The sequence below is a fragment of the Coregonus clupeaformis genome, chromosome 18, assembly GCF_020615455.1.
Source record: "Coregonus clupeaformis isolate EN_2021a chromosome 18, ASM2061545v1, whole genome shotgun sequence".
Classification (NCBI taxonomy): domain Eukaryota; kingdom Metazoa; phylum Chordata; class Actinopteri; order Salmoniformes; family Salmonidae; genus Coregonus; species Coregonus clupeaformis.
The window spans coordinates 26,646,070-26,659,500 of NC_059209.1; the positions used below are offsets into that span (position 1 = coordinate 26,646,070).

General features: G+C 46.4%; 1 protein-coding gene across 2 annotated transcripts in view; it reads left to right on the forward strand.

Moving 5' to 3' along the window:
• Positions 1–13,431, forward strand: part of LOC121530643 (armadillo repeat protein deleted in velo-cardio-facial syndrome homolog) — a 344,238-nt gene that overhangs the window by 269,908 nt on the left and 60,899 nt on the right. The window lies entirely within an intron of this gene.

Sequence of the window (13,431 nt, forward strand, 5' to 3'; positions counted from 1 at the left end):
GGGATTTTACCATGAGGCCAATGGTGACTTTAAAACAGTTACAGAGTTTAATGGCTGTGATAGGAGAAACCTGAGGATGGATCAACAACATTGTAGCTACTCCACAATACTAACCTAATTGACAGAGTGAAAAGAAGGAAGCCTGTACAAAATAAAAATATTCCAGAATCCTAGAGGAAAACCTGGTTCAGTCTGTTTTCCACCAGACACTGGGAGATGAATTCACCTTTCAGCTGGACAATAACCTAAAACACAAATCTACACTGGAGTTGCTTACCAAGAAGAAAGTGAATGTTCATGAGTGGCCTAGTTATAGTTTTGATCTATGGCAAGAACTGAAAATGGTTGTCAGGCAATGATCAACAACCAATTTGACAGAGCTTGAAAAAATGTTTTAATAATAATTGACAAATGTTGGACAATACAGGTGTGGAAAGCTCTTAGAGACTTACCCAGAAATACTCACAGCTGTAGGTACTTCTACAAAGTATTGACTCGGGGGTGAACATTTATTTAAATGAGATATTTCTGTATATAATTTTCGATTCATTTGCAAACATTTCTAAAAACATGTTTTCACTTTGTCATTATGGGGTATTGTGTGTAGATGGGTGAGAAAAAACATATATTTAATCCATTTTGAATTCAGGCTGTAACACAACAAAATGTGGAATAAGTCACAGGGTATGAATACTTTCTGAAGTCACTGTACATTGTTGTGACTGACTATAAGCGGTAATAACATCTTATGGTGCTTTCACAGAAAATGGCAGGATGGAAGGACTGTCTGTGAAGGACAGATGTTTCACTTGTTTTTTCTTGTTGAATATAAAGGAGAAGATTTGTGCAGCACATGGTGGTGTAGTGGTTATCTCTATGTAGTCTACTGTATGTATGGTCACTCTGACTGAGAGGTCTGTGTGTGGGAGGAGGGACGGCTGTGTCCAGCTAAAAAGAACCTCCCACCACAAGACAGGGGAACAGAGGAAAACCCCTCCCCCTATATCTCCCTGTCTTTCTCTCCATCTCTCTCTTGGTCTATTCATCTCTCTCGCTTTCTCCCCATCTCTCTCTTGCTCTCTCCTTCTCCTCCCCCTCTCATTCCTCCACTTTCTTTCTTTCTCTCTCTCTCTCTCTCGCTCTTTCTCGCGTTCTCTCTCTGTATCTTGCTCTTTCGTTCTCATTCTCTCTCTTTCTCTCCCTCCTCTCCTCCCTCTTTCTCTCCATCCCAGGCCTGACCATATGCTTTAGCTGCTAGAGCGAGGCCTCTATGAAAACAGCCCCGTCACAATGTGTGATCAGTTTACAGCATGCCCCACATTGGGCATGTTTTTCTACAATTAAATATAATTGGGGGCTTTAAAAATAGTATTTTTTCGGTCATCCACATGCATTTTAAACGGGTTTGTGCTGTCCGCAAAACCACAGCCAGTTCTGTTCTTACAGGGAAGGGTTGACGTGGAGCTAACCAAACGGTTTCATATTTTTTATTTGTAGTGCTCTTTCCCTCCTTTGTTCTTCTTCCTCCTGGATATAGGCCTGTGGCTATTTACGCCCTCTAGCAAACACATAACTGAAAAAGTAGATGATCGTGAAGTGCATTTGTCTCATTTTCCATTCATAGACGGTAGTGAAAATAGATTTGTGGGCAAACAACTACTGAACAGGTGTTCTCTCCTTATTCTCTACTGTAATAAAACATTCATAGAGCTGCTGAGCACTCTCTCTCCCTCTCTCCCAGGAGTTGAGTAGTGGATGTGCTGCACCTTTGTGTGTGCGTGTGAGCTCGCACATGCGTGTTTGGATAGGAGTGTGTGTGCATGTATATTTGAATGTGTGTGTTAATGTGTTTACGTGGCATGACTCACAGGCTCCAGGCCTAGTGTCAGCAGTACCTCTCCAGAATGCAGAGAAAAGGCAGTTGTGTTGTAATGTGATCCAGACAGGCCCAGGGGAGTGTATAGGGACTAGGTAGCAGAGGAGTGTATAGGGACTAGGTAGCAGGGGAGTGTATAGGGACTAGGTAGCAGGGGTGTGGATAGGGACTAGGTAGCAGGGGAGTGTATAGGGACTAGGTAGCAGGGGAGTGTATAGGGACTAGGTAGCAGGGGTGTGGATAGGGACTAGGTAGCAGGGGAGTGTATAGGGACTAGGTAGCAGGGGTGTGGATAGGGACTAGGTAGCAGGGGAGTGTATAGGGACTAGGTAGCAGGGGAGTGTATAGGGACTAGGTAGCAGGGGAGTGTATAGGGACTAGGTAGCAGGGGAGTGTATAGGGACTAGGTAGCAGGGGTGTGGATAGGGACTAGGTAGCAGGGGAGTGTATAGGGACTAGGTAGCAGGGGTGTGGATAGGGACTAGGTAGCAGGGGAGTGTATAGGGACTAGGTAGCAGGGGAGTGTATAGGGACTAGGTAGCAGGGGTGTGGATAGGGACTAGGTAGCAGGGGAGTGTATAGGGACTAGGTAGCAGGGGAGTGTATAGGGACTAGGTAGCAGGGGAGTGTAAAGGGACTAGGTAGCAGGGGAGTGTATAGGGACTAGGTTGCAGGGGAGTGTATAGGGACTAGGTAGCAGGGGAGTGTATAGGGACTAGGTAGCAGGGGAGTGTATAGGGACTAGGTAGCAGGGGAGTGTATAGGGACTAGGTAGCAGGGGAGTGTATAGGGACTAGGTTGCGGGGGAGTGTATAGGGACTAGGTAGCAGGGGAGTGTATAGGGACTAGGTAGCAGGGGAGTGTATAGGGACTAGGTAGCAGGGGAGTGTATAGGGACTAGGTAGCAGGGGAGTGTATAGGGACTAGGTAGCAGGGGAGTGTATAGGGACTTGGTAGCAGGGGAGTGGATAGGGACTAGGTAGCAGAGGAGTGTATAGGGACTAGGTTGCGGGGGAGTGTATAGGGACTAGGTAGCAGGGGAGTGTATAGGGACTAGGTAGCAGGGGAGTGGATAGGGACTAGGTAGCAGGGGAGTGTATAGGGACTAGGTAGCAGGGGAGTGTATAGGGACTAGGTAGCAGGGGAGTGTATAGGGACTTGGTAGCAGGGGAGTGGATAGGGACTAGGTAGCAGAGGAGTGTATAGGGACTAGGTTGCGGGGGAGTGTATAGGGACTAGGTAGCAGGGGAGTGTATAGGGACTAGGTAGCAGGGGAGTGGATAGGGACTAGGTAGCAGGGGAGTGTATAGGGACTAGGTTGCAGGGGAGTGTATAGGGACTAGGTAGCAGGGGAGTGTATAGGGACTAGGTAGCAGGGGAGTGTATAGGGAGTAGGTAGCAGAGGAGTGTATAGGGACTAGGTTGCGGGGGAGTGTATAGGGACTAGGTAGCAGGGGAGTGGATAGGGACTAGGTAGCAGGGGAGTGTATAGGGACTAGGTAGCAGGGGAGTGGATAGGGACTAGGTAGCAGGGGTGTGGATAGGGACTAGGTAGCAGGGGAGTGTATAGGGACTAGGTAGCAGGGGAGTGTATAGGGACTAGGTAGCAGGGGAGTGGATAGGGACTAGGTAGCAGGGGAGTGTATAGGGACTAGGTTGCAGGGGAGTGTATAGGGACTAGGTAGCAGGGGAGTGGATAGGGACTAGGTAGCAGGGGAGTGTATAGGGACTAGGTTGCAGGGGAGTGTATAGGGACTAGGTAGCAGGGGAGTGTATAGGGACTAGGTAGCAGGGGAGTGTATAGGGACTAGGTAGCAGGGGAGTGTATAGGGACTTGGTAGAAGGGGAGTGTATAGGGACTAGGTAGCAGCTGCGTGAGGGCCAGCATTCACAATGCCACATGAAAGGACCAACCACTGAACGCTGTATAAATGATTAATTCAGCTGCAGTCCTCCTGCACCCCAATACAGCACATAATGGAAATACCCCCCCATCACCACCACCACCACCCATTCCAGACAGAAACATAATGTATTCTATATAAGTCCCGTCTGTGGTAGGATGGAGAGAGGAGAGGAGAGAGTGAGGGCACAGGCAGATACTTGGAGTGGCACTTGAGTTGATTCGTGGCCCAGGAAATGGTTCTGCTCTTTTTAAAGTTTGTGAGGAAAGAGTGGTGTGTGTGTGTATTTGTGTCGGTCCCTGCTTGCTGGCCCTGAGCTGCTTACACAGTGTGGGGTCTGGAGCGGACACACACACACACACACACACACACACACACACACACACACACACACACACACACTGCTGTGGCCTGGCAACCCTGCTGAGATCTAGGCAGGGGCCAGCTGTTCCATATGGGTCTGTTCCATATGAACTATCTAGACACATCCACAGACACACTCATACACCAGGGTTTCCGTTAGGAAAATGTGACTGGGAAGATTTTTATTCACCGGCCATTTGAGAAATGTACCAGACCCATATGCATTGGGTGCGTAACCCATTAGGGCACATGTGTCAAACTCATTCCAGGGAGGGCCGAGTGTCTGCGGGTTTTTGCCCCACCCTTGTACTTGATTGATGAATTATGGTCACTAATTAGTAAGGAACTCTCCTCACCTGGTTGTCTGGGTCTTAATTGAAAGGAAAAACCAAAAATCCGCAGACACTCGGCCCTCCGTGTAATGAGTTTGACACCACTGCATTAGGGCGTCCACCCACAGTGCTCAGAACAACAGAAATCACATTTAGATTATGGTAATTCATCTTAACATAACATGCAACTCCTGTAATGAAGCAGCCGATAAAACGTCATTTTCAAACATTTGCCAAGATGTGGGAAAACACGAGAAAAATTTTGAGCGATATATGACAAAGATGAAAATCTCCATTAGAAACTTAGAAAGAGGGTGAATCTAAAGATGCAACAACTAGGATAATAATATAATAATAATAATAATATGCCATTTAGCGGACGCTTTTATCCAAAGCGACTTACAGTCATGTGTGCATAAATTTTTTACGTATGGGTGGTCCCGGGGATCGAACCCACTACCTTGGCGTTACAAGCGCCGTGCTCTACCAGCTGAGCTACAGAGGACCTGTTATTGTTGCTAGTATTACTAGTATTGTGCCTTTGGCTTCTGGAAGAGGAATAAAGTTCATATGAAAACCAATAGAACAGGAGAGAAATGGCATATGAGGAAGTCTTTCATAGGCAACGTGCGTGCCAAAAGGCCTAGCTGATTATTGAATTGGGCTGTCAGTGAAAAGCATCTAAAATATGTATAAAAATAATGTATAATTTAAAATGTTGAGACAAGAAGAAGGGGAGGGGTGTGTGGCGAAGATAGCCTATATGTGCGTCTCTCTCCAAAATGCATGTGCTCGACTCTCCAGAATGCACTCAGCTGTCTCCCGCATTCATTGTTTCATTGTGTGAATTGTTTGCCCTTTGGTTGTTTATATCAATTCCCCATGACATATGTCACCAGTAGTAAATGTACCATTAATCCCCATCATTTGGTTACATTAATTTAAGTTAATGCATTGGATTACTAATTAGGCCTACAGTCATTTACCGTTCTCATTCTCGGAGCGGAAACGTTGTTTGCAGAGTTCACAACCTGCTACACTTGTGAGAAACAAGTTTTGGTTTATTTCATAACAATTATTTATGACTTGTAAATTTTTGTATTGTCTTTTGTTTGGAGTGCTCCATGTGAGCAATGAGCATGTGTCTGGTTTCTCTGCCTTGTTAATTACATTTACATTTTAGTCATTTAGCAGACGCTCTTATCCAGAGCGACTTACAGGAGCAATTAGGGTTAAGTGCCTTGCTCAAGGGCACATCGACAGATTTTTCACCTAGTCGGCTCGGGGATTAGAACCAGCGACCTTTCGGGTACTGGCACAACGCTCTTAACCACTAAGCTACCTGCCGCCCCTAATGTTGAGGGAGCGTGCGCACCTGAGTATGCATAGAAGTAGCCTACCTGGCCTGATGCGTGCATATTTAGGAAAGTGCCCATTTGGGAATGTTTGATTTCTGTTGTCTTAACTCACCACCTCCACCACTAATAAGCTGAGCTTCTCAGTCAATTTTTCTTCACCTCACACAGTAAGTCAACAAAGTCTGTTTTTTTTTACATCCATTGTGCATTATGGCCTAGTAGTTCCTCACAGCAGGCCTAGTTGAAAAATCTTTCCAACAATCTCCACCTCAATAATCACCAAGCCTCTGTGTGAAAGATCAAAATATTATCATCTGATAATTGCATATATCCAGTGGAAACGTCATAAAATACCTGAACACTTTTCCCTTGTGCAAAAACAGCTGTCTGTGGGAACTCGGAGGGCCCAGAATAAGCTAGTTGATACAATGTTGCAAGTTCGCTAGAGAACTCAAGTCAAGACAGATAGAAAGGCAGGCAGACAGGCTGAGTAGAGAGATTAATGTGATTGAAAGAACCAGCATTTTCATCAGTAGATTTTCTACTGTTGTTATTTGTCGGCTTTATGTATTTTTAGTTAGTTTACAATGGAAGTTAAAGGCCAACGGCTGCATTGGCCATCTCGGAGTTCCATGCACTCATTTAGACTATTTAGCCGCAAATGATCACAGTGTATCAGTGTCCATATGGCAGAGGCTGGTGCTCTCACATTAGATGCATTTTAAGTTTTATATTTGTATAATTTTAATTACGATTTGTATGATTAACCACGTGACAATGATTTTGAGAAATGAAAAGGTTGTTATTGAAATGAAACTGTTCCACGAAAATGTGCATATGAAAATCATAACTGGCACGCGGATCGGTAGAAATGGTAGGATAAATTGTATGCTCCCCCAAACTTGAAACTCACGCACCTCCAATGAAGTTTTTATAAAATAATTGCCTCCATGTTTCTATGGTCGGATTTTCAAGCAAGGTAAGACATGCCTCATAATATGAAGTAAAACATTCAGGTTTCAAACAATTAAATATGTTTTCAAAATGCATACTGCCTCCAGCTCACATTCTAAAGTGGTGGGTGACGTGCTGATAGCCTGCCTACCGTTGTTTTTTCTGCTGGCCCAGTCAATTTGGCCAGCAACAACTGTATTTATCTGCTTTTCATTTTTTTTATCGGACAAAAGCCGTCAATTACCGGCTAACGGAAACCCTGTCATACACACACTCTCTCTAGACACATCCACAGACACACTCATACACACAGCCCAATCAACATATATGTGGCCCCCTGCCTGTCGTACCATAACTCTCCTCCCAGGCAGGCCACCTCCTCTACTCTCTCCTGGACTGTCCGTCATCTCTGCTCAGCAATTAGGCTGTGATGCTTTATCTCATTTTATTAGATTCCCCATTAGCTGACGCCAATGGCGACATCTAGTCTTACTGTGGTCCGACACATAATGAAAAATACCTTACAGACAACATACTTTACAATTGACATACATTTAAAAACATGAGCATGTAGTGTGTGTGCATCTATCAGTTACACATACATGTCAGTACATACACACAACAAGTAGGTCACATGGGGTAGAGGTGTTTTGCCGTGAGGTGTTGCTTTATTTATGTAACAGCAGCAGGAGAGTTACAGCCTAGCCACCGTATGGCTAATATGCATGTACCTTCCTTATCCCTCTCTTTCCTTTTCTCTCTCTCTCTCGCTCTCTCTCTCTCTCTCTCCCGTCCCTCTCTTTCTTTCTCTCCCTCCCTCTCTCCCCTCCCTTCCTCTCTCTCCCCTCCCTCCTTCCCTCCCTCCCTCTCCCAGGCTATAATCTGTGATTAATGGCAGGTGGGGGGATGAGGTGTAATGGGCAGCTCTAAGTGAATGAGCCTGTTAGAGCAGCATGGCTACAGCAGCCAGCGCCCAGGAAATGGAATTAGCCGCCCAGGGTCCTGGGATGGAGACTGGGAGGGAAGTAAACTTAATAAAGGGGTCGAGCCCTGGTCCACCTCACAACTCCCAGCTCCCCTTGGCCCTCTCCCTGGCCTGCCCCCGCTTGGCTTTCATTCCCATCCCTTACCTTGGGATTTGATTAGAGAGATGGAGGGAGGAGTGTCCATCCATGAGGCAGCAGGTTCTTGGGGACTGGGGAGCTGGGGAAAGAAAGTATGATGTGAAAGAATCAGCACACTTTAGAAATGTCACTGTGTTAGAGGTAATCAGATGAAGTGAGAGCGGGAGTGAGAGGGAGATCCCTACAAACCCTGCAATCTGCATGGCCGCTGTCTGTGAAACATGGAGACTGTCTATCACTCCCCCAGCCAGCGTTCAGTCATGTCAACAGACTAACTGTACTGTGACTGGGAGCTATGGCTATTGTGACTGGCTCTACTGTGAGCTATGGCCCTTGTTTGGGATTTATTAGAGCTACACCACAAATAAATGCCTTTCTCCTCTGCTCACTGTAGGAAGTGAAGGATGTCACTGTCACAAACAGTATTTTACCCTTTAATGGTTGGTTCTGAAGGGCTTGGAATGGCATAGCCATATCAGCAGGCTGGTCTATGTAATGTACAGTAATAATGGGCTGTTAGTGTGGACTGTGGACCCAGGTGGCGTCACAAATGGCACCCTATTCCCTATATAATGCAGTACTTTTGCACTATATAGGGAATAGGGTAGTGCACCTAATAGGGAATAGGGTTCCATTTGGGACGCAGCCTCACTCTGAATTTATTTTGTCAGTGGATGGTTCCGGAAATGAAATGGGAAAGAAAACCATGTACCACAGCAGATTATAGGTCCCAGTCTTCTTGGTAAATCTCATATTTCTCAAGACACAGGTTTAATTTGTTTTCCCATTTTTCTGTGATTTGTAAATGTTTACTTCACTTAAGCTTGTCCTAGCATACAGTGGGGAAAAAAAGTATTTAGTCAGCCACCAATTGTGCAAGTTCTCCCACTTAAAAAGATGGAGAGGCCTGTAATTTTCATCATAGGTACACATCAACTATGACAGACAAAATGAGAAAAAAAAATCCAGAAAATCACATTGTAGGATTTTTTATGAATTTATTTGCAAATTATGGTGGAAAATAAGTATTTGGTCAATAACAAAAGTTTCTCAATACTTTGTTGTATACCCTTTGTTGGCAATGACACAGGTCAAACGTTTTCTGTAAGTCTTCACAAGGTTTTCACACACTGTAGCTGGTATTTTGGCCCATTCCTCCATGCAGATCTCCTCTAGAGCAGTGATGTTTTGGGGCTGTCGCTGGGCAACACAGACTTTCAACTCCCTCCAAAGATTTTCTATGGGGTTGAGATCTGGAGACTGGCTAGGCCACTCCAGGACCTTGAAATGCTTCTTACGAAGCCACTCCTTCATTGCCCGGGAGGTGTGTTTGGGATCATTGTCATGCTGAAAGACCCAGCCACGTTTCATCTTCAATGCCCTTGCTGATGGAAGGAGGTTTTCACTCAAAATCTCACGATACATGGCCCCATTCATTCTTTCCTTTACACGGATCAGTCGTCCTGGTCCCTTTGCAGAAAAACAGCCCCAAAGCATGATGTTTCCACCCCCATGCTTCACAGTAGGTATGATGTTCTTTGGATGCAACTCAGCATTCTTTGTCCTCCAAACACGACGAGTTTAGTTTTTACCAAAAAGTTATATTTTGGTTTCATCTGACCATATGACATTCTCCCAATCCTCTTCTGGATCATCCAAATGCACTCTAGCAAACTTCAGACGGGCCTGGACATGTACTGGCTTAAGCAGGGGGACACGTCTTTCACTGCAGGATTTGAGTCCCTGGCGGCGTAGTGTGTTACTGATGGTAGGCTTTGTTACTTTGGTCCCAGCTCTCTGCAGGTCATTCACTAGCTCCCCCAGTGTGGTTCTGGGATTTTTGCTCACCGTTCTTGTGATCATTTTGACTCCACGGGGTGAGATCTTGCGTGGAGCCCCAGATCGAGGGAGATTATCAGTGGTCTTGTATGTCTTCCATTTCCTAATAATTGCTCCCACAGTTGATTTCTTCAAACCAAGCTGCTTACCTATTGCAGATTCAGTCTTCCCAGCCTGGTGCAGGTCTACAATTTTGTTTCTGGTGTCCTTTGACAGCTCTTTGGTCTTGGCCATAGTGGAGTTTGGAGTGTGACTGTTTGAGGTTGTGGACAGGTGTCTTTTATACTGATAACAAGTTCAAACAGGTGCCATTAATACAGGTAACGAGTGGAGGACAGAGGAGCCTCTTAAAGAAGAAGTTACAGGTCTGTGAGAGACAGAAATCTTGCTTGTTTGTAGGTGACCAAATACTTATTTTCCACCATAATTTGCAAATAAATTCATTAAAAATCCTACAATGTGATTTTCTGGATTTTTCTTTCTCATTTTGTCTGTCATAGTTGACGTGTACCTATGATGAAAATTACAGGCCTCTCTCATCTTTTTAAGTGGGAGAACTTGCACAATTGGTGGCTGACTAAATACTTTTTTTCCCCACTGTAGCTGCAAAACAAATGCCAAAGTACATAAAATATACTGAACGGAAATATGAATGCAACATGTAAGGTGTTGGTCCCATTTTTCATGAGCTGAAATAAAAAATCCCAGAAATGTTCCATATGCACAAAAAGCTTATTTCTCTCAAATTATGTGCACACATTTGTTTACATCCCTATTAGTGATAATCTCTCCTTTGCCAAGATAATCCATCCACCTGACAGGTGTGGCATATCAAGAAACTGTTTAAATAGCATGATCATTACACAGGTGCACCTTGTGCTGGGTACAATGAAAGGTCACTCTTAAATGTGTAGTTTCGTCACACAACACCATGCCACAGATGTCTACATTTTGAGGGAGCGCGCATGCTGACTGCAGGAATGTCCACCAGAGCTGTTGCCAGAGAATTGACAGTACGTCTAACCGGCCTCACAGCCGCAGACCATGTGTAACCACGCCAGCCCAGGACCTCCACATCCGACTTCTTCACCTGCGGGATCATCTGAGACCAGCCACCCGGACAGCTGATGAAACTGAGGAGTATTTCTGTCTGTAATAAAGCCCTTTTTGTAGGGGGGAAAAACTAATTCTGATTGGCTGGGCCTGGCTCCCCAGTGGGTGGGCCTGGCTCCCAAGTGGGTGGGCCTATGCCCTCCCAGGTCCACCCATGGCTGTGCCCCTGCCCTGTTGTGAAATCCATAGGATTAGGGCCTAATGAATGTATTTCAATTGACTGATTTCCTTACATGAACTGTAACTCAGTAAAACCTTTGAAATTGTTGCATGTTGTGTTTATATTTTTGTTCTGTATATATTGCCCACAGTAAGTCTCTCTCTCTCTATCTCTCTCTGTTCATTTAATTAAAATAAATGTACAGTAGCAGTTGATTGCATTGTGCCTGCTAATGTTGACTACTTCCAAAGATGGTGGATTGTTCCAGTGAGGGCTGTAGACTATCGTTGGCTGCTGTTGGCTGCTTGTTGCTCGCCTGCTTGCTGTCACTAATTATCCATGGTTACTATAGTTGGTTAAACACTGTGCCTGCCAATGTTGACTACCAGTGATGGAGGGCTGTTAACTGTCATTGGCTACTTTTGGTGTGTTTACTGCTGGTTGTCAGAGCCAATTGGGTGATGCTAATGGGCCAGTGTTGGAGGTAATCAACCCAGCAGCCTCTCAGGCAGTTCAGTCTCACAGTGCCAGTCAGTCAGTCAGTCGCCATCTGTCTCCTCTCCTGTTGTTCATGCCTGAGTGCCACAGTAACACGCCACTGAAAAAATTAACCTCTAGAAATACGACATGGTTGTTCCCTTAACGACACAGCGCTCAGTTCTGCCTATCAGGCAAGCTATGGTCCATGTTACCAGAGTGCTAAGGCCTTCTGTGCCTCATGGCCTTGCGGTGTTTAGGTAATGGAGTATGGAGGCCATTTTCAGCTGTAAGTACTCTACAGATGTACTTATTGTTGTTGGAGGGAGGTAGTGGTTTAAACCCCACGAGAGGGACTAAAGGTATTTTTAGATTTGTGCAGTGCAGTCAGCATGATCTGAAAGCGGAAATATTGACCGGGTGGAAACTGTGTTGCTTGTGTGTATAGAAAATTTAGCTAAACGGTGTAGCTCCTAGCTGTTATTGTTGTCTGAGTAAGAAATAATCCCGGTGCCGAGGGAGCCCATACTATCTGACCCCAGATGAAACAATGTTCTTATTATTCCTCCCCACACTAGGCCTTGTCTGGGGGAGGGATGTAGAGGGGGATGAGGGATGGAGAGGGGGAGGAGGGATGGAGAGGGGAATGAGGGAGGAGGGAGTGAGAGGGGATGAGGGAGGAGGGAGTGAGAGGGGGGAGGAGGGAGTGAGGAGGGAGTGAGGGGGAGGAGGGAGTGAGGTGGATGAGGGAGGAGGGAGTGAGGGGGGATGAGGGAGGAGGGAGTGAGAGGGGATGAGGGAGGAGGGAGTGAGAGGGGGAGGAGGGAGGAGGGAGTGAGGGGGAGGAGGGAGTGAGGTGGATGAGGGAGGAGGGAGTGAGGGGGATGAGGGAGGAGGGAGTGAGGGGGATGAGGGAGGAGGGAGTGAGAGGGAGGAGGGAGTGAGGGGGAAGAGGGAGTGAGGGGGAAGAGGGAGGAGGGAGTGAGAGGGATGAGGGAGGAGGGAGTGAGGGGGAAGAGGGAGGAGGGAGTGAGGGGGAGGAGGGAGTGAGGTGGATGAGGGAGGAGGGAGTGAGGTGGATGAGGGAGGAGGGAGTGAGGGGGATGAGGGAGGAGGGAGTGAGGGGGATGAGGGAGGAGGGAGTGAGAGGGAGGAGGGAGTGAGGGGGAAGAGGGAGTGAGGGGGAAGAGGGAGGAGGGAGTGAGAGGGATGAGGGAGGAGGGAGTGAGGGGGAAGAGGGAGGAGGGAGTGAGGGGGAAGAGGGAGGAGGGAGTGAGGGGGAGGAGGGAGTGAGAGGGGTGAGGGAGTAAGGAGTGAGAGGGATGAGGGAGGAGGGAGTGAGAGGGAGGAGGGAGTGAGAGGGATGAGGGAGGAGGGGGACTACAGTGAAGGTAATTAAAACAAAGACCCTGTGTGTGTAGGGCATGTGTATGTGGACTTTGAAGTCATTCTATAATATTTAGTTTTCCACAAACTGAAAGGTCTTGCCCCGATGCATATTTTTGTTAATCCCTCCTGATTCTCTCTTTATTGCAATTGTTGCCAGGCTCCATGCAGGCTGTACTTCTAAACCTCTCCTCACCGTGTGTGTGTGTGTGTGTGTGTGTCCTCGCCTCCCTCCCTCTCTCTGAGATTACAGAAAGCGCAAGCCCAATGATTGAATTATAATCAGTGTGAGACACAGCAGTCTATCTCCTCACTGTGTGAGCAAAACAGGACTTTGTTCTCACTGTGTTTTGTATGTTACTAGTAACTTGTTTCATTTTGCATGAATGGCTGTTCATTCAGATGTGAAAGTAATCAAAGAATGACAGTTTTTCCTTTCCATCTCTCTTTCCTCCACATCCTCTCCCTCAATCATTTCCTTTCCTCTCTCCCTCTCCCTCTCCCAATCCCCACCTCCCCTCTCTCCCTCCCTCCTCCACTCCACA